The sequence below is a fragment of the Schistocerca gregaria genome, chromosome 10 (assembly GCF_023897955.1).
Source record: "Schistocerca gregaria isolate iqSchGreg1 chromosome 10, iqSchGreg1.2, whole genome shotgun sequence".
In the NCBI taxonomy this organism is placed as follows: Eukaryota; Metazoa; Arthropoda; class Insecta; order Orthoptera; family Acrididae; genus Schistocerca; species Schistocerca gregaria.
In genome coordinates this window covers 102,137,531-102,157,710 of record NC_064929.1, presented here as the reverse complement: position 1 = coordinate 102,157,710, position 20,180 = coordinate 102,137,531, and positions in this window count along the sequence as shown.

Below are 20,180 nucleotides of genomic sequence, written 5' to 3'. Positions count from 1 at the left end.
TTTACGCTTTGATCGTTCCCTGGAAGACCAGTAGTAGTTTCCGATGCACATCTGGAGGCATTCTGTAATCTGTGGACCTTCAAAGTGTTGATGAAACACAGAAATTGCATCGAGATTGAATACAATAGGCACCATGCGCACTTTCCTCCATGGGAGTAATGTCTCAAACAGTCTACGCTTTGATCATTCCCTGGAAGACCAGTAGTAGTTTCCGATGCACATCAGGAGGCATTTTGTCATCTGTGGACTATCAGAGTGTTGATGAAACCCAGAAATTGCATCGGGATTGAATACAACAGTCACCAGGTGCACTTTTCTCCATGGGAGTAATGTCTCAAAGAGTTTACGCTTTGATCGTTCCCAGGAAGACCAGTAGTAGTTTCCGACGCACATCTGCGGGCATTCTATAATGTGGGGACTATCAGAGTGTTGATGAAACACAGAAATTGCATCAGGATTGAATACAACAGTGACCATGCGCACTTACCTCCATGGGAGTAATGTCTCAAACAGTCTACGGTTTGATCGTTCCCTGCAAGACCAGTAGTAGTTTCCGATGCACATCTGGAGGCATTCTGTAATCTGTGGACCTTCAAAGTGTTGATGAAACACAGAAATTGCCTCGGGATTTAGTACAACAGTCATCATTCGCATTTTCCTCCATGGGAGTAACGTCTCAAACTGTCTACGATTTGATCGTTCCCTGGAACACCAGTAGTAGTTTCCGATGCACATCTGGAGGCATTCTGTAATCTGTGGACCTTCAAAGTGTTGATGAAACACAGACAGTGCATCGGGATTGTATACAACAGGCACCATGCAGGCTTTTCTCCATGGGAGTAATGTCTCAAACAGTTTACGCTTTGATCGTTCCCTTGAAGACCAGTAGTAGTTTCCGATGCACATCTGGAGGCATTCTGTAATCTGTGGACTATCAGAGTGTTGATGAAACACAGATATTGCATCGGGATTGAATACAACAGTCACCATGCGCACTTTCCGCCATGGGAGTAATGTCTCAAACTGTCTACGTTTTGATCGTTCCCTGGAAGACCAGTAATAGTTTCCGATGCACATCTGGAGGCATTCTGTAACCAGTTGACCTTCAAAGTGTTGATGAAACACAGAAATTGCATCGGGATTGAATACAACAGCCACCTTGCGCACTTTCCTCCATGTGAGTAATGTCTCAAACAGTCTACGCTTTGATCGTTCCCTGGAAGACCAGTAGTAGTTTCCGATCCACATCTGGAGGCATTCTGTAATCTGTGGACCTTCAAAGTGTTGATGAAACACAGAAATTGCATCGCGATTGAAAACAACAGTCACCATGCGCACTTTCCTCCATGGGAGTAATGACTCAAACAGTCTACGCTTTGATCGTTCCCTGGAAGACCTGTAGTAGTTTCCAATGCACATCTGGAGGCATTTTGTAATATGTGGACTATGAGAGTGTTATGAAACACAGAATTTGCTTCGGGATTGAATTCAACAGTCACCATGTGTAATTTTCTCCATGATAGTAATGTCTCAAACAGTTTACGCTTTGATCGTTCCCTGGTAGTCCAGTAGTAGTTTCCGATGCACATCTGGGGGCATTCTACAATGTGTGGACTATCAGAGTGTTGATGAAACACAGAAATTGCATCAGGATTGAATACAACAGTCACCATGCGCACTTTCCTTTATGGGAGTAATGTCTCAAACAGTCTACGCTTTGATCGTTCCGTGCAAGACCAGTAGTAGTTTCCGATGCACATCTGGAGGCATTCTGTAATCTGTGGACCTTCAAAGTGTTGATGAAACACAGAAATTGCATCGCGATTATATACAACACTCACCATGCGCACTTTCCTCCATGGGAGTAATGTCTCAAACAGTCTACGCTTTGATCGTTCCCTGCAAGTCCAGTAGTAGTTTCCGATGCACATCTGGAGGCATTCTGTAATCTGTGGACCTTCAAAGTGTTGATGAAACACGGAAACTGCATGGGGATTGAATACAACAGCCACCTTGCGCACTCTCCTCCAGGTGATAATGTCTAAACAGTCTTCGCTTTGATCGTTCCCTGGAAGACCAGTAGTAGTTTCCGATGCACATCTGGAGGCATTCTGTAATCTGTGGACCTTCAAAGTGTGGATGAAACACAGAGATTGCATCGCGATTTAATACAACAGTCACCATTCGCACTTTCCTCCATGGGAGAAATGTCTCAAACAGTCTACGCTTTGATCGTTCCCTGGAAGACCAGTAGTAGATTCCGATGCACATCTGGAGGCATTCTGTAATCTGTGGACTATATGAGTCTTCATGAAACACAGAAATTGCATCGGGATTGAATACAACAGTCACCATGCGCACTTTCCTCCATTGGTGTAATGTCTCAAACAGTTTACGCTTTGATCGTTCCCTGGAAGACCAGTAGTAGTTTCCGATGCACATCTGGAGGCATTCTGGAATCTGTGGACTATCAGAGTCTTGATGAGACACAGAAATTGCATCGGGATTGAATACAACAGTCACCATGCGCACTTTCCTCCATTGGTGTAATGTCTCAAACAGTTTACGCTTTGATCGTTCCCTGGAAGACCAGTAGTAGTTTCCGATGGACATCTGGAGGCATTATGTAATCTGTGGACCTTCAAAGTGTTGATGAAACACAGAAATTGCATCGGGATTGAATACAACAGCCACCTTACGCACTTTCCTGCATGTGAGTAATGTCTCAAACAGTCTACGCTTTGATCATTCCTTGGAAGACCAGTAGTAGTTTCCGATGCACATCTGGAGGCATTCTGTAATCTGTGGACCTTCAAAGTGTTGATGAAACACAGTAATTGCATCGGGATGGAATACAACAGTCACCAGGTGCACTTTAATCCGTGGGAGTAATGTCTCAAACTGTCTAAGTTTTGATCGTTCCCTGGAAGACCAGTAGTAGGTTCCGATGCACATCTGGAGGCATTCTGTAATCTGTGTACCTTCAAAGTGTTGATGAAACACAGAAATTGCATCGGGATTGAATACAACAGTCACAATGCGCACTATCCTCCATGTGAGTAATGTCTCAAACAGTCTACGCTTTGATCGTTCCCTGGAAGACCAGTAGTAGGTTCCGATGCACATCTGGAGGCATTCTGTAATCTGTGGACTATATGAGTCTTGATGAAACACAGAAATTGCATCGGGATTGAATACAACAGTCACCATGCGCACTTTCCTCCATTGGTGTAATGTCTCAAACAGTTTACGCTTTGATCGTTCCCTGGAAGACCAGTAGTAGTTTCCGATGCACATCTGGAGGCATTCTGTAATCTGTGGACCTTCAAAGTGTTGATGAAACACAGAAATTGCATCGAGATTGAATACAATAGGCACCATGCGCCCTTTCCTCCATGGGAGTAATGTCTCAAACAGTCTACGCTTTGATCATTCCCTGGAAGACCAGTAGTAGTTTCCGATGCACATCAGGAGGCATTTTGTCATCTGTGGACTATCAGAGTGTTGATGAAACCCAGAAATTGCATCGGGATTGAATACAACAGTCACCAGGTGCACTTTTCTCCATGGGAGTAATGTCTCAAAGCGTTTACGCTTTGATCGTTCCCAGGAAGGCCAGTAGTAGTTTCCGACGCACATCTGCGGGCATTCTATAATGTGGGGACTATCAGAGTGTTGATGAAACACAGAAATTGCATCAGGATTGAATACAACAGTGACCATGCGCACTTACCTCCATGGGAGTAATGTCTCAAACAGTCTACGGTTTGATCGTTCCCTGCAAGACCAGTAGTAGTTTCCGATGCACATCTGGAGGCATTCTGTAATATGTGGACCTTCAAAGTGTTGATGAAACACAGAAATTGCCTCGGGATTGAGTACAACAGTCATCATTCGCATTTTCCTCCATGGGAGTAATGTCTCAAACTGTCTACGATTTGATCGTTCCCTGGAACACCAGTAGTAGTTTCCGATGCACATCTGGAGGCATTCTGTAATCTGTGGACCTTCAAAGTGTTGATGAAACACAGACAGTGCATCGGGATTGTATACAACAGGCACCATGCAGGCTTTTCTCCATGGGAGTAATGTCTCAAACAGTTTACGCTTTGATCGTTCCCTTGAAGACCAGTAGTAGTTTCCGATGCACATCTGGAGGCATTCTGTAATCTGTGGACTATCAGAGTGTTGATGGAACACAGATATTGCATCGGGATTGAATACAACAGTCACCATGCGCACTTTCCGCCATGGGAGTAATGTCTCAAACTGTCTACGTTTTGATCGTTCCCTGGAAGACCAGTAATAGTTTCCGATGCACATCTGGAGGCATTCTGTAACCAGTCGACCTTCAAAGTGTTGATGAAACACAGAAATTGCATCGGGATTCAATACAACAGCCACCTTGCGCACTTTCCTCCATGTGAGTAATGTCTCAAACAGTCTACGCTTAGATCGTTCCCTGGAAGACCAGTAGTAGTTTCCGATCCACATCTGGAGGCATTCTGTAATCTGTGGACCTTCAAAGTGTTGATGAAACACAGAAATTGCATCGCGATTGAAAACAACAGTCACCATGCGCACTTTCCTCCATGGGAGTAATGTCTCAAACAGTCTACGCTTTGATCGTTCCCTGGAAGACCTGTAGTAGTTTCCAATGCACATCTGGAGGCATTTTGTAATATGTGGACTATGAGAGTGTTATGAAACACAGAATTTGCATCGGGATTGAATTCAACAGTCACCATGTGCAATTTTCTCCATGGGAGTAATGTCTCAAACAGTTTACGCTTTGATCGTTCCCTGGTAGTCCAGTAGTAGTTTCCGATGCACATCTGGGGGCATTCTACAATGTGTGGACTATCAGAGTGTTGATGAAACACAGAAATTGCATCAGGATTGAATACAACAGTCACCATGCGCACTTTCCTTTATGGGAGTAATGTCTCAAACAGTCTACGCTTTGATCGTTCCGTGCAAGACCAGTAGTAGTTTCCGATGCACATCTGGAGGCATTCTGTAATCTGTGGACCTTCAAAGTGTTGATGAAACACAGAAATTGCATCGCGATTATATACAACACTCACCATGCGCACTTTCCTCCATGGGAGTAATGTCTCAAACAGTCTACGCTTTGATCGTTCCCTGCAAGTCCAGTAGTAGTTTCCGATGCACATCTGGAGGCATTCTGTAATCTGTGGACCTTCAAAGTGTTGATGAAACACAGAAACTGCATCGGGATTGAATACAACAGCCACCTTGCGCACTCTCCTCCAGGTGATAATGTCTAAACAGTCTTCGCTTTGATCGTTCCCTGGAAGACCAGTAGTAGTTTCCGATGCACATCTGGAGGCATTCTGTAATCTGTGGACCTTCAAAGTGTGGATGAAACACAGAGATTGCATCGCGATTTAATACAACAGTCACCATTCGCACTTTCCTCCATGGGAGAAATGTCTCAAACAGTCTACGCTTTGATCGTTCCCTGGAAGACCAGTAGTAGATTCCGATGCACATCTGGAGGCATTCTGTAATCTGTGGACTATATGAGTCTTCATGAAACACAGAAATTGCATCGGGATTGAATACAACAGTCACCATGCGCACTTTCCTCCATTGGTGTAATGTCTCAAACAGTTTACGCTTTGATCGTTCCCTGGAAGACCAGTAGTAGTTTCCGATGCACATCTGGAGGCATTCTGTAATCTGTGGACTATCAGAGTCTTGATGAGACACAGAAATTGCATCGGGATTGAATACAACAGTCACCATGCGCACTTTCCTCCATTGGTGTAATGTCTCAAACAGTTTACGCTTTGATCGTTCCCTGGAAGACCAGTAGTAGTTTCCGATGGACATCTGGAGGCATTATGTAATCTGTGGACCTTCAAAGTGTTGATGAAACACAGAAATTGCATCGGGATTGAATACAACAGCCACCTTACGCACTTTCCTGCATGTGAGTAATGTCTCAAACAGTCTACGCTTTGATCATTCCTTGGAAGACCAGTAGTAGTTTCCGATGCACATCTGGAGGCATTCTGTAATCTGTGGACCTTCAAAGTGTTGATGAAACACAGTAATTGCATCGGGATGGAATACAACAGTCACCAGGCGCACTTTAATCCGTGGGAGTAATGTCTCAAACTGTCTAAGTTTTGATCGTTCCCTGGAAGACCAGTAGTAGGTTCCGATGCAAATCTGAAGGCATTCTGTAATCTGTGTACCTTCAAAGTGTTGATGAAACACAGAAATTGCATCGGGATTGAATACAACAGTCACAATGCGCACTATCCTCCATGTGAGTAATGTCTCAAACAGTCTACGCTTTGATCGTTCCCTGGAAGACCAGTAGTAGGTTCCGATGCACATCTGGAGGCATTCTGTAATCTGTGGACTATATGAGTCTTGATGAAACACAGAAATTGCATCGGGATTGAATACAACAGTCACCATGCGCACTTTCCTCCATTGGTGTAATGTCTCAAACAGTTTACGCTTTGATCGTTCCCTGGAAGACCAGTAGTAGTTTCCGATGCACATCTGGAGGCATTCTGTAATCTGTGGACCTTCAAAGTGTTGATGAAACACAGAAATTGCGTCGAGATTGAATACAATAGGCACCATGCGCACTTTCCTCCATGGGAGTAATGTCTCAAACAGTCTACGCTTTGATCATTCCCTGGAAGACCAGTAGTAGTTTCCGATGCACATCAGGAGGCATTTTGTCATCTGTGGACTATCAGAGTGTTGATGAAACCCAGAAATTGCATCGGGATTGAATACAACAGTCACCAGGTGCACTTTTCTCCATGGGAGTAATGTCTCAAAGAGTTTACGCTTTGATCGTTCCCAGGAAGACCAGTAGTAGTTTCCGACGCACATCTGCGGGCATTCTATAATGTGGGGACTATCAGAGTGTTGATGAAACACAGAAATTGCATCAGGATTGAATACAACAGTGACCATGCGCACTTACCTCCATGGGAGTAATGTCTCAAACAGTCTACGGTTTGATCGTTCCCTGCAAGACCAGTAGTAGTTTCCAATGCACATCTGGAGGCATTTTGTAATATGTGGACTATGAGAGTGTTATGAAACACAGAATTTGCATCGGGATTGAATTCAACAGTCACCATGTGCAATTTTCTCCATGGGAGTAATGTCTCAAACAGTTTACGCTTTGATCGTTCCCTGGTAGTCCAGTAGTAGTTTCCGATGCACATCTGGGGGCATTCTACAATGTGTGGACTATCAGAGTGTTGATGAAACACAGAAATTGCATCAGGATTGAATACAACAGTCACCATGCGCACTTTCCTTTATGGGAGTAATGTCTCAAACAGTCTACGCTTTGATCGTTCCGTGCAAGACCAGTAGTAGTTTCCGATGCACATCTGGAGGCATTCTGTAATCTGTGGACCTTCAAAGTGTTGATGAAACACAGAAATTGCATTGCGATTATATACAACACTCACCATGCGCACTTTCCTCCATGGGAGTAATGTCTCAAACAGTCTACGCTTTGATCGTTCCCTGCAAGTCCAGTAGTAGTTTCCGATGCACATCTGGAGGCATTCTGTAATCTGTGGACCTTCAAAGTGTTGATGAAACACAGAAACTGCATCGGGATTGAATACAACAGCCACCTTGCGCACTCTCCTCCAGGTGATAATGTCTAAACAGTATTCGCTTTGATCGTTCCCTGGAAGACCAGTAGTAGTTTCCGATGCACATCTGGAGGCATTCTGTAATCTGTGGACCTTCAAAGTGTGGATGAAACACAGAAATTGCATCGCGATTTAATACAACAGTCACCATTCGCACTTTCCTCCATGGGAGAAATGTCTCAAACAGTCTACGCTTTGATCGTTCCCTGGAAGACCAGTAGTAGATTCCGATGCACATCTGGAGGCATTCTGTAATCTGTGGACTATATGAGTCTTCATGAAACACAGAAATTGCATCGGGATTGAATACAACAGTCACCTTGCGCACTTTCCTCCATTGGTGTAATGTCTCAAACAGTTTACGCTTTGATCGTTCCCTGGAAGACCAGTAGTAGTTTCCGATGCACATCTGGAGGCATTCTGGAATCTGTGGACTATCAGAGTCTTGATGAGACACAGAAATTGCATCGGGATTGAATACAACAGTCACCATGCGCACTTTCCTCTATGGGTGTAATGTCTCAAACAGTTTACGCTTTGATCGTTCCCTGGAAGACCAGTAGTAGTTTCCGATGCACATCTTCTGACAATCTGTAATGTGTGGACGATCAGAGTGTTGATGAAACACAGAAATTGCATCAGGATTGAATACAACAGTCACCATGCGCACTTTCCACCATGGGAGTAATGTCTCAAACAGTTTACGCTTTGATCGTTCCCTGGAAGACCAGTAGTAATTTCCGATGCACATCTGTGGGCATTCTGTAATGACCTTCAAAGTGTTGATGAAACACAGAAATTGGATCGGGATTGAATTAAACAGTCACCATGCGCACTTTCCTCCATATGGGTAATATCACAAACAGTCTACGATTTGAACGTTCCCTGGAAGACCAGTAGTAGTTTCCGATGCACATGTGGAAGCATTTTGTAATCTGCGGATTATCAGAGTGTTGATGAAACACAGAAATTGCATCGGGATTGAATACAACAGTCACCATGCCTACTTTCTTCCATGGGAGTAATGTCGCAAACAGTCTACGATTTGATCGTTCCCTGGAAGACCAGTAGTAGCTTCCGATGCACATCTGGAGGCATTCTGTAATCTGTGGACCTTCAAAGTGTTGATGAAACACAGACAGTGCATCGGGATTGTATACAACAGGCACCATGCAGGCTTTTCTCCATGGGAGTAATGTCTCAAACAGTTTACGCTTTGATCGTTCCCTTGAAGACCAGTAGTAGTTTCCGATGCACATCTGGAGGCATTCTGTAATCTGTGGACTATCAGAGTGTTGATGAAACACAGATATTGCATCGGGATTGAATACAACAGTCACCATGCGCACTTTCCGCCATGGGAGTAATGTCTCAAACTGTCTACGTTTTGATCGTTCCCTGGAAGACCAGTAATAGTTTCCGATGCACATCTGGAGGCACTCTGTAACCAGTCGACCTTCAAAGTGTTGATGAAACACAGAAATTGCATCGGGATTGAATACAACAGCCACCTTGCGCACTTTCCTCCATGTGAGTAATGTCTCAAACAGTCTACGCTTTGATCGTTCCCTGGAAGACCAGTAGTAGTTTCCGATCCACATCTGGAGGCATTCTGTAATCTGTGGACCTTCAAAGTGTTGATGAAACACAGAAATTGCATCGCGATTGAAAACAACAGTCACCATGCGCACTTTCCTCCATGGGAGTAATGTCTCAAAAAGTCTACGCTTTGATCGTTCCCTGGAAGACCTGTAGTAGTTTCCAATGCACATCTGGAGGCATTTTGTAATATGTGGACTATGAGAGTGTTATGAAACACAGAATTTGCATCGGGATTGAATTCAACAGTCACCATGTCAATTTTCTCCATGGGAGTAATGTCTCAAACAGTTTACGCTTTGATCGTTCCCTGGTAGTCCAGTAGTAGTTTCCGATGCACATCTGGGGGCATTCTACAATGTGTGGACTATCAGAGTGTTGATGAAACACAGAAATTGCATCAGGATTGAATACAACAGTCACCATGCGCACTTTCCTTTATGGGAGTAATGTCTCAAACAGTCTACGCTTTGATCGTTCCATGCAAGACCAGTAGTAGTTTCCGATGCACATCTGGAGGCATTCTGTAATCTGTGGACCTTCAAAGTGTTGATGAAACACAGAAATTGCATCGCGATTATATACAACACTCACCATGCGCACTTTCCTCCATGGGAGTAATGTCTCAAACAGTCTACGCTTTGATCGTTCCCTGCAAGTCCAGTAGTAGTTTCCGATGCACATCTGGAGGCATTCTGTAATCTGTGGACCTTCAAAGTGTTGATGAAACACCGAAACTGCATCGGGATTGAATACAACAGCCACCTTGCGCACTCTCCTCCAGGTGATAATGTCTAAACAGTCTTCGCTTTGATCGTTCCCTGGAAGACCAGTAGTAGTTTCCGATGCACATCTGGAGGCATTCTGTAATCTGTGGACCTTCAAAGTGTGGATGAAACACAGAAATTGCATCGCGATTTAATACAACAGTCACCATTCGCACTTTCCTCCATGGGAGAAATGTCTCAAACAGTCTACGCTTTGATCGTTCCCTGGAAGACCAGTAGTAGATTCCGATGCACATCTGGAGGCATTCTGTAATCAGTGGACTATATGAGTCTTCATGAAACACAGAAATTGCATCGGGATTGAATACAACAGTCACCATGCGCATTTTCCTCCATTGGTGTAATGTCTCAAACAGTTTACGCTTTGATCGTTCCCTGGAAGACCAGTAGTAGTTTCCGATGCACATCTGGAGGCATTCTGGAATCTGTGGACTATCAGAGTCTTGATGAGACACAGAAATTGCATCGGGATTGAATACAACAGTCACCATGCGCACTTTCCTCCATGGGTGTAATGTCTCAAACAGTTTACGCTTTGATCGTTCCCTGGAAGACCAGTAGTAGTTTCCGATGCACATCTTCTGACAATCTGTAATGTGTGGACGATCAGAGTGTTGATGAAACACAGAAATTGCATCAGGATTGAATACAACAGTCACCATGCGCACTTTCCACCATGGGAGTAATGTCTCAAACAGTTTACGCTTTGATCGTTCCCTGGAAGACCAGTAGTAATTTCCGATGCACATCTGTGGGCATTCTGTAATCTGTGGACCTTCAAAGTGTTGATGAAATACAGAAATTGGATCGGGATTGAATACAACAGTCACCATGCGCACTTTCCTCCATATGGGTAATATCACAAACAGTCTACGATTTGAACGTTCCCTGGAAGACCAGTAGTAGTTTCCGATGCACATCTGGAAGCATTTTGTAATCTGTGGATTATCAGAGTGTTGATGAAACACAGAAATTGCATCGGGATTGAATACAACAGTCACCATGCCTACTTTCTTCCATGGGAGTAATGTCGCAAACAGTCTACGATTTGATCGTTCCCTGGAAGACCAGTAGTAGCTTCCGATGCACATCTGGAGGCCTTCTGTAATCTGTGGACTATCTGAGTGTTGATGAAACACAGAAATTGCATCGGGATTGAATACAACAGTCTCCATGCCCTATTTCCTCCATGGGAGTAATGTCGCAAACAGTCTACGCTTTGATCATTCCCTGGAAGACCAGTAGTATTTTCCGATGCACATTTGGAGGCATTTTGTAATCTTTGGACTATCAGAGTCTTGATGAGACACAGAAATTGCATCGGGATCGAATACAACAGTCTCCATGCGCACTTTCCTCCATGGGTGTAATGTCTCAAACAGTTTACCCTTTGATCGTTGCCTGGAAGACCAGTAGTAGTTTCCGATGCACATCTGGAGGCATTCTGTAATCTGTGGACTATCACAGTGTTGATGAAACACAGATATTGCGTTGGGATTGAATACAACAGTTACCATGCGCACTTTCCTCCATTGGTGTAATGTCTCAAACTGTCTACGTCTTGATCGTTCCCTGGAAGACCAGTAGTAGTTTCCGATGCACATCTGGAGGCATTCTGTAATCTGTGTACCTTCAAAGTGTTGATGAAACACAGAAATTGCATCGGGATTGAATACAACAGTCACCATGCGCACTATCCTCCATGTGAGTAATGTCTCAAACAGTCTACGCTTTGATCGTTCCCTGGAAGACCAGTAGTAGGTTCCGATGCACATCTGGAGGCATTCTGTAATCTGTGGACTATATGAGTCTTGATGAAACACAGAAATTGCATCGGGATTGAATACAACAGTCACCATGCGCACTTTCCTCCATTGGTGTAATGTCTCAAACAGTTTACGCTTTGATCGTTCCCTGGAAGACCAGTAGTATTTTCCGATGCACATATGGAGGCATTCTGTAATCTTTGGACTATCAGAGTCTTGATGAGACACAGAAATTGCATCGGGATTGAATACAACAGTCACCATGCGCACTTTCCTCCATGGGTGTAATGTCTCAAACAGTTTACGATTTGATCGTTCCCTGGATGACCAGTAGTAGTTTCCGATGCATATCTTCTGACATTCTGTAATGTGTGGACTATCAGAGTGTTGATGAAACACAGAAATTGCCTCAGGATTGAATACAACAGTCACCATGCGCACATTCCTCCATGGGAATAATGTCTCAATCAGTCAACGCTTTGATCGTTCCCTGGAGGACCTGTAGTAGTTTCCGATGCACATCTGGATGCATTCTGTAATCTGTTGACTATCAGAGTGTTGATAAAACACAGAAATTGCATCGGGATTGAATACAACAGTCTCCATGCCCACTTTCCTCCATGGGAGTAATGTCGCAAACAGTCTACGCTTTGATCATTCCTTGGAAGACCAGTAGTAGTTTCCGATGCACATCTGGAGGCATTCTGTAATCTGTGGACCTTCAAAGTGTTGATGAAACACAGAAATTGCATCGGGATGGAATACAACAGTCACCATGCGCACTTTCCTCCGTGGGAGTAATGTCTCAAACTGTCTACGTTTTGATCGTTCCCTGGAAGACCAGTAGTAGTTTCCGATGCACATCTGGAGGCATTCTGTAATCTGTGTACCTTCAAAGTGTTGATGAAACACAGAAATTGCATCGGGATTGAATACAACAGTCACCATGGGCACTATCCTCCATGTGAGTAATGTCTCAAACAGTCTACGCTTTGATCGTTCCCTGGAAGACCAGTAGTAGGTTCCGATGCACATCTGGAGGCATTCTGTAATCTGTGGACTATATGAGTCTTGATGAAACACACAAATTGCTTCGGGATTGAATACAACAGTCACCATGCGCACTTTCCTCCATTGGTGTAATGTCTCAAACAGTTTACGCTTTGATCGTTCCCTGGAAGACCAGTAGTAGTTTCCGATGCACATCTGGAGGCATTCTGTAATCTGTGGTCCTTCAGAGTGTTGATGAAACACATAAACTGCATCGGGATTGAATACAACAGTCACCAAGAGCACTTTCCTCCATAGGAGTAATGTCTCAAGCAGTCTATGCTTTAATTGTTCCCTGGAAGACCAGTAGTAGTTTCCGATGCACATCTTTAGCATTCTGTAATCTGTGGACCTTCAAAGTGTTGATGAAACACAGAAATTGCATCGAGATTGAATACAACAGCCACCATGCGCACTTTCCTCCATGGGAGTAATGTTTCAAACAGTCTACGTTTTGATCGTTCCCTGGAAGACCTGTAGTAGTTTCCGATGCACATCAGGAGGCATTTTGTTATCTGGGGACTATCCGAGTGTTAATGAAACCCAGAAATTGCATCGGGATTGAATACAACAGTCATCATGTGCACTTTTCTCCATGGGAGTAATGTCTCAAAGAGTTTACGCTTTGATCGTTCCCTGGACGACCAGTAGTAGTTTCCGATGCATATATGGGGGCATTCTATAATGTGCGGACTATCAGAGTGTTGATGAAACACAGAAATAGCATCAGGATTGAATACAACAGTGACAATGCGCACTTTGTCTCATGGGAGTAATGTCTCAAACAGTCTACGGTTTGATCGTTCCCTGCAAGACCAGTAGTAGTTTCCGATTCACATCTGGAGGCATTCTGTAATCTGTGGACCTTCAAAGTGTTGATGAAACACAGATATTGCCTCGGGATTGAATACAACAGTCATCATTCGCATTTTCCTCCATGGGAGTAATGTCTTAAACTGTCTACGTTTTGATCGTTCCGTGGAACACCAGTAGTAGTTTCCGATGCACATCTGGAGGCATTCTGTAATCTGTGGACCTTCAAAGTGTCGATGAAACACTGAAATCGCTTCGGGATTGAATACAACACTCATCATTCGCATATTCCTCCATGGGGGTAATGTCTCAAACTGTCTACGTTTTGATCGTTCCCTGGAACACCAGTAGTAGTTTCCGATGCACATCTGGAGGCATTCTGTAATCTGTGGACTTTCAGAGTGTTGATAAAACACAGAAATTGCATCGGGATTGAATACAACAGTCACCATGCGCACATTCCTCCATGGGAGTAATGTCTCAAACAGCCTACGCTTTGATGGTTTCCTGGAAGACCAGTAGTAGATTCCGATGCACATCTGGAGGCATCCTGTAATCTGTGGACTATCTGAGTGTTGATGAAACACAGAAATTGCATCGGGATTGAATACAACAGTCACCATGCGCACTTTCCTCCATTGGTGTAATGTCTCAAACAGTTTACGCTTTGATCGTTCCCTGGAAGACCAGTAGTAGTTTCCGATGCACATCTGGAGGCATTCTGTAATCTGTGGACTATCAGAGTCTTGATGAGACACAGAAATTGCATCGGGATTGAATACAACAGTCACCATGCGCACTTTCCTCCATGGGTGTAATGTCTCAAACAGTTTACGCTTTGATCGTTCCCTGGAAGACCGGTAGTTGCTTCCGATGCACATCTGGAGGCATTCTGTAATCTGTTGACTGTCAGAGTGTTGATGAAACACAGAAAATGAATCGGGATTGAATACAACAGTCACCATGCGCTCTTTCCTCCATATGAGTAATGTCACAAACAGTCTACGTTTTGATCGTTCCCTGGAAGACCAGTAGTAGTTTCCGATGCACATCTGGAGGCATTCTGTAATCTGTGGACTATCAGAGTGTTCATGAAACACAGAAATTGCATCGGGATTGAATACAACAGTCACCATGCGCACTTTCCTCCATGGGAGTTATGTCTCAAACAGTTTACGCTTTGATCGTTCCCTGGAAGACCAGTAGTAGATTCCGATGCACATCTTCTGACAATCTGTAATGTGTGGACGATCAGAGTGTTGATGAAACACAGAAATTGCATCAGGATTGAATACAACAGTCACCATGCGCACTTTCCACCATGGGAGAAATGTCTCAAACAGTTTACGCTTTGATCGTTCCCTGGAAGACCAGTAGTAGTTTCCGATGCACATCTGTGGGCATTCTGTAATCTGTGGACCTTCAAAGTGTTGATGAAACACAGAAATTGGATCGGGATTGAATACAACAGTCACCATGCGCACTTTCCTCCATATGGGTAATATCACAAACAGTCTACGATTTGAACGTTCCCTGAAAGACCAGTAGTAGTTTCCGATGCACATCTGGAAGCATTCTGTAATCTGTGGACTATCAGAGTGTTGATGAAACACAGAAATTGCATCGGGATTGAATACAACAGTCACCATGCCCACTTTCTTCCATGGGAGTAATGTCGCAAACAGTCTACGATTTGATCGTTCCCTGGAAGACCAGTAGTAGCTTCCGATGCACATCTGGAGGCCTTCTGTAATCTGTGAACCTTCAAAGTGTTGATGAAACACAGAAATTGCATCGAGATTGAATACAACAGTCACCATGTGCACTTTTCTCCATGGGAGTAATGTCTCAAACAGTTTACGCTTTGATCGTTCCCTGGAAGACCAGTAGTAGTTTCCGATGCAATTATGGGGGCATTCTATAATGTGTGGACTATCAGAGTGTTGATGAAACACAGAAATTGCATCAGGATTAAATACAACAGTGACCATGCGCACTTTCCTCCATGGGAGTAATGTCTCAAACAGTCTACGGTTTGAGCGTTCGCTGCAAGACCAGTAGTAGTTTCCGATGCACATCTGGAGGCATTCTGTAATCTGTGGACCTTTCAAAGTGTTGATGAAACACAGAAATTGCATCGGGATTAAATACAACAGTCACCATGCGCAATTTCCTCCAAGGGAGTAATGTCTCAAACAGTCTACGCTTTGATCGTTCCCTGGAAGTCAATGTAATAGTTTCCGATGCACATCTGGAGGCATTCTGTAATCTGTGGTCCTTCAGAGTGTTGATGAAACACAGAAACTGCATCGGGATTGAATACAACAGTCACCAAGAGCACTTTCCTCCCTAGGAGTAATGTCTCAAGCAGTCTATGCTTTGATCGTTCCCTGGAAGACCAGTAGTAGTTTCCGATGCACATCTGGAGCATTCTGTAATCTGTGGACCTTCAAAGTGTTGATGAAACACAGAAATTGCATCGAGATTGAATACAACAGCCACCATGCGCACTTTCCTCCATGGGAGTAATGTTTCAAACAGTCTACGTTTTGATCGTCCCCTGGAAGACCTGTAGTAGTTTCCGATGCACATCTGGAGGCATCCTGTAATCTGTGGACAATCTGAGTGTTGATGAAACACAGAAATTGCATCGGCATTGAATGCAACAGTCACCATGCGCACTTTCCTCCATTGGAGTAATGTCTCAAACAGTCTACGCTTTGATGGTTCACTGGAAGACCAGTAGTAGTTTCCGATTCTCATCTGGAGGCATTCTGTAATCTGTGGACTATCAGAGTGTTAATGAAACACAGAAATTGCATCGGGATTTAATACAACAGTCACCATGCGCAATTTCCTCCATGGGAGTAAAGTCTCAAACAGTCTCCGCTTTGATCGTTCCCTGGAAGTCAATGTAATAGTTTCCGATGCACATCTGGAGGCATTCTGTAATCTGTGAACCTTCAAAGTGTTGATGAAACACAGAAATTGCATCGAGATTGAATACAACAGTCACCATGTGCACTTTTCTCCATGGGAGTAATGTCTCAAACAGTTTACGCTTTGATCGTTCCCTGGAAGACCAGTAGTAGTTTCCGATGCATATATGGGGGCATTCTATAATGTGTGGACTATCAGAGTGTTGATGAAACACAGATATTGCATCAGGATTGAATACAACAGTGACCATGCGCACTTTCCTCCATGGGAGTAATGTCTCAAACAGTCTACGGTTAGAGCGTTCGCTGCAAGACCAGTAGTGGTTTCCGATGCACATCTGGAGGCATTCTGTAATCTGTGGACCTTTCAAAGTGTTGATGAAACACAGAAATTGCATCGGGATTAAATACAACAGTCAACATGCGCAATTTCCTCCAAGGGAGTAATGTCTCAAACAGTCTACGCTTTGATCGTTCCCTGGAAGTCAATGTAATAGTTTCCGATGCACATCTGGAGGCATTCTGTAATCTGTGGTCCTTCAGAGTGTTGATGAAACACAGAAACTGCATCGGGATTGAATACAACAGTCACCATGGACACTTTCCTCCATAGGAGTAATGTCTCAAGCAGTCTATGCTTTGATCGTTCCCTGGAAGACCAGTAGTAGTTTCCGATGCACATCTGGAGCATTCTGTAATCTGTGGACCTTCAAAGTGTTGATGAAACACAGAAATTGCATCGAGATTGAATACAACAGCCACCATGCGCACTTTCCTCCATGGGAGTAATGTTTCAAACAGTCTACGTTTTGATCGTTCCCTGGAAGACCTGTAGTAGTATCCGATGCACATCAGGAGGCATTTTGTTATCTGGGGACTATCCGAGTGTTAATGAAACCCAGAAATTGCATCGGGATTGAATACAACAGTCATCATGTGCACTTTTCTCCATGGGAGTAATGTCTCAAAGAGTTTACGCTTTGATCGTTCCCTGGACGACCAGTAGTAGTTTCCGATGAACATCTGGGTGCATTCTATAATGTGCGGACTATCAGAGTGTTGATGAAACACAGAAATAGCATCAGGATTGAATACAACAGTGACAATGCGCACTTTGTCTCATGGGAGTAATGTCTCAAACAGTCTACGGTTTGATCGTTCCCTGCAAGACCAGCAGTAGTTTCCGATTCACATCTGGAGGCATTCTGTAATCTGTGGACCTTCAAAGTGTTGATGAAACACAGAAATTGCCTCGGGATTGAATACAACAGTCATCATTCGTATTTTCCTCCATGGGAGTAATGTCTCAAACTGTCTACGTTTTGATCGTTCCCTGGAACACCAGTAGTAGTTTCCGATGCACATCTGGATTCATTCTGTAATCTGTGGACCTTCCAAGTGTCGATGAAACACAGAAATCGCCTCGGGATTGAATACAACACTCATCATTCGCATATTCCTCCATGGCGGTATTGTCTCAAACTGTCTACGTTTTGATCGTTCCCTGGAACACCAGTAGTAGTTTCCGATGCACATCTGGAGGCATTCTGTAATCTGTGGACTTTCAGAGTGTTGATAAAACACAGAAATTGCATCGGGATTGAATACAACAGTCACCATGCGCACATTCCTCCATGGGAGTAATGTCTCAAACTGCCTACGCTTTGACGGTTCCCTGGAAGACCAGTAGTAGTTTCCGATGCACATCTGGAGGCATCCTGTAATCTGTGGACTATCTGAGTGTTGATGAAACACAGAAATTGCATCGGGATTGAATACAACAGTCACCATGCGCACTTTCCTCCATTGGTGTAATGTCTCAAACAGTTTACGCTTTGATCGTTCACTGGAAGACCAGTAGTAGTTTCCGATGCACATCTGGAGGCATTCTGTAATCTGTGGACTATCAGAGTCTTGATGAGACACAGAAATTGCATCGGGATTGAATACAACAGTCACCATGCTCACTTTCCTCCATGGGTGTAATGTCTCAAACAGTTTACGCTTTGATCGTTCCCTGGAAGACCAGTAGTTGCTTCCGATGCACATCTGGAGGCATTCTGTAATCTGTTGACTGTCAGAGTGTTGATGAAACACAGAAAATGCATCGGGATTGAATACAACAGTCACCATGCGCTCTTTCCTCCATATGAGTAATGTCACAAACAGTCTACGCTTTGATCGTTCCCTGGAAGACCAGTAGTAGTTTCCGATGCACATCTGGAGGCATTCTGTAATCTGTGGACTATCAGAGTGTTGATGAAACACAGAAATTGCATCGAGATTGAATACAACAGTCACCATGTGCACTTTTCTCCATGGGAGTAATGTCTCAAACAGTTTACGCTTTGATCGTTCCCTGGAAGACCAGTAGTAGTTTCCGATGCATATATGGGGGCATTCTATAATGTGTGAACTATCAGAGTGTTGATGAAACACAGAAATTGCATCAGGATTGAATACAACAGTGACCATGCGCACTTTCCTCCATGGGAGTAATGTCTCAAACAGTCTACGGTTAGAGCGTTCGCTGCAAGACCAGTAGTGGTTTCCGATGCACATCTGGAGGCATTCTGTAATCTGTGGACCTTTCAAAGTGTTGATGAAACACAGAAATTGCATCGGGATTAAATACAACAGTCAACATGCGCAATTTCCTCCAAGGGAGTAATGTCTCAAACAGTCTACGCTTTGATCGTTCCCTGGAAGTCAATGTAATAGTTTCCGATGCACATCTGGAGGCATTCTGTAATCTGTGGTCCTTCAGAGTGTTGATGAAACACAGAAACTGCATCGGGATTGAATACAACAGTCACCATGAGCACTTTCCTCCATAGGAGTAATGTCTCAAGCAGTCTATGCTTTGATCGTTCCCTGGAAGACCAGTAGTAGTTTCCGATGCACATCTGGAGCATTCTGTAATCTGTGGACCTTCAAAGTGTTGATGAAACACAGAAATTGCATCGAGATTGAATACAACAGCCACCATGCGCACTTTCCTCCATGGGAGTAATGTTTCAAACAGTCTACGTTTTGATCGTTCCCTGGAAGACCTGTAGTAGTTTCCGATGCACATCAGGAGGCATTTTGTTATCTGGGGACTATCCGAGTGTTAATGAAACCCAGAAATTGCATCGGGATTGAATACAACAGTCATCATGTGCACTTTTCTCCATGGGAGTAATGTCTCAAAGAGTTTACGCTTTGATCGTTCCCTGGACGACCAGTAGTAGTTTCCGATGAACATCTGGGTGCATTCTATAATGTGCGGACTATCAGAGTGTTGATGAAACACAGAAATAGCATCAGGATTGAATACAACAGTGACAATGCGCACTTTGTCTCATGGGAGTAATGTCTCAAACAGTCTACGGTTTGATCGTTCCCTGCAAGACCAGTAGTAGTTTCCGATTCACATCTGGAGGCATTCTGTAATCTGTGGACCTTCAAAGTGTTGATGAAACACAGAAATTGCCTCGGGATTGAATACAACAGTCATCATTCGCATTTTCCTCCATGGGAGTAATGTCTCAAACTGTCTACGTTTTGATCGTT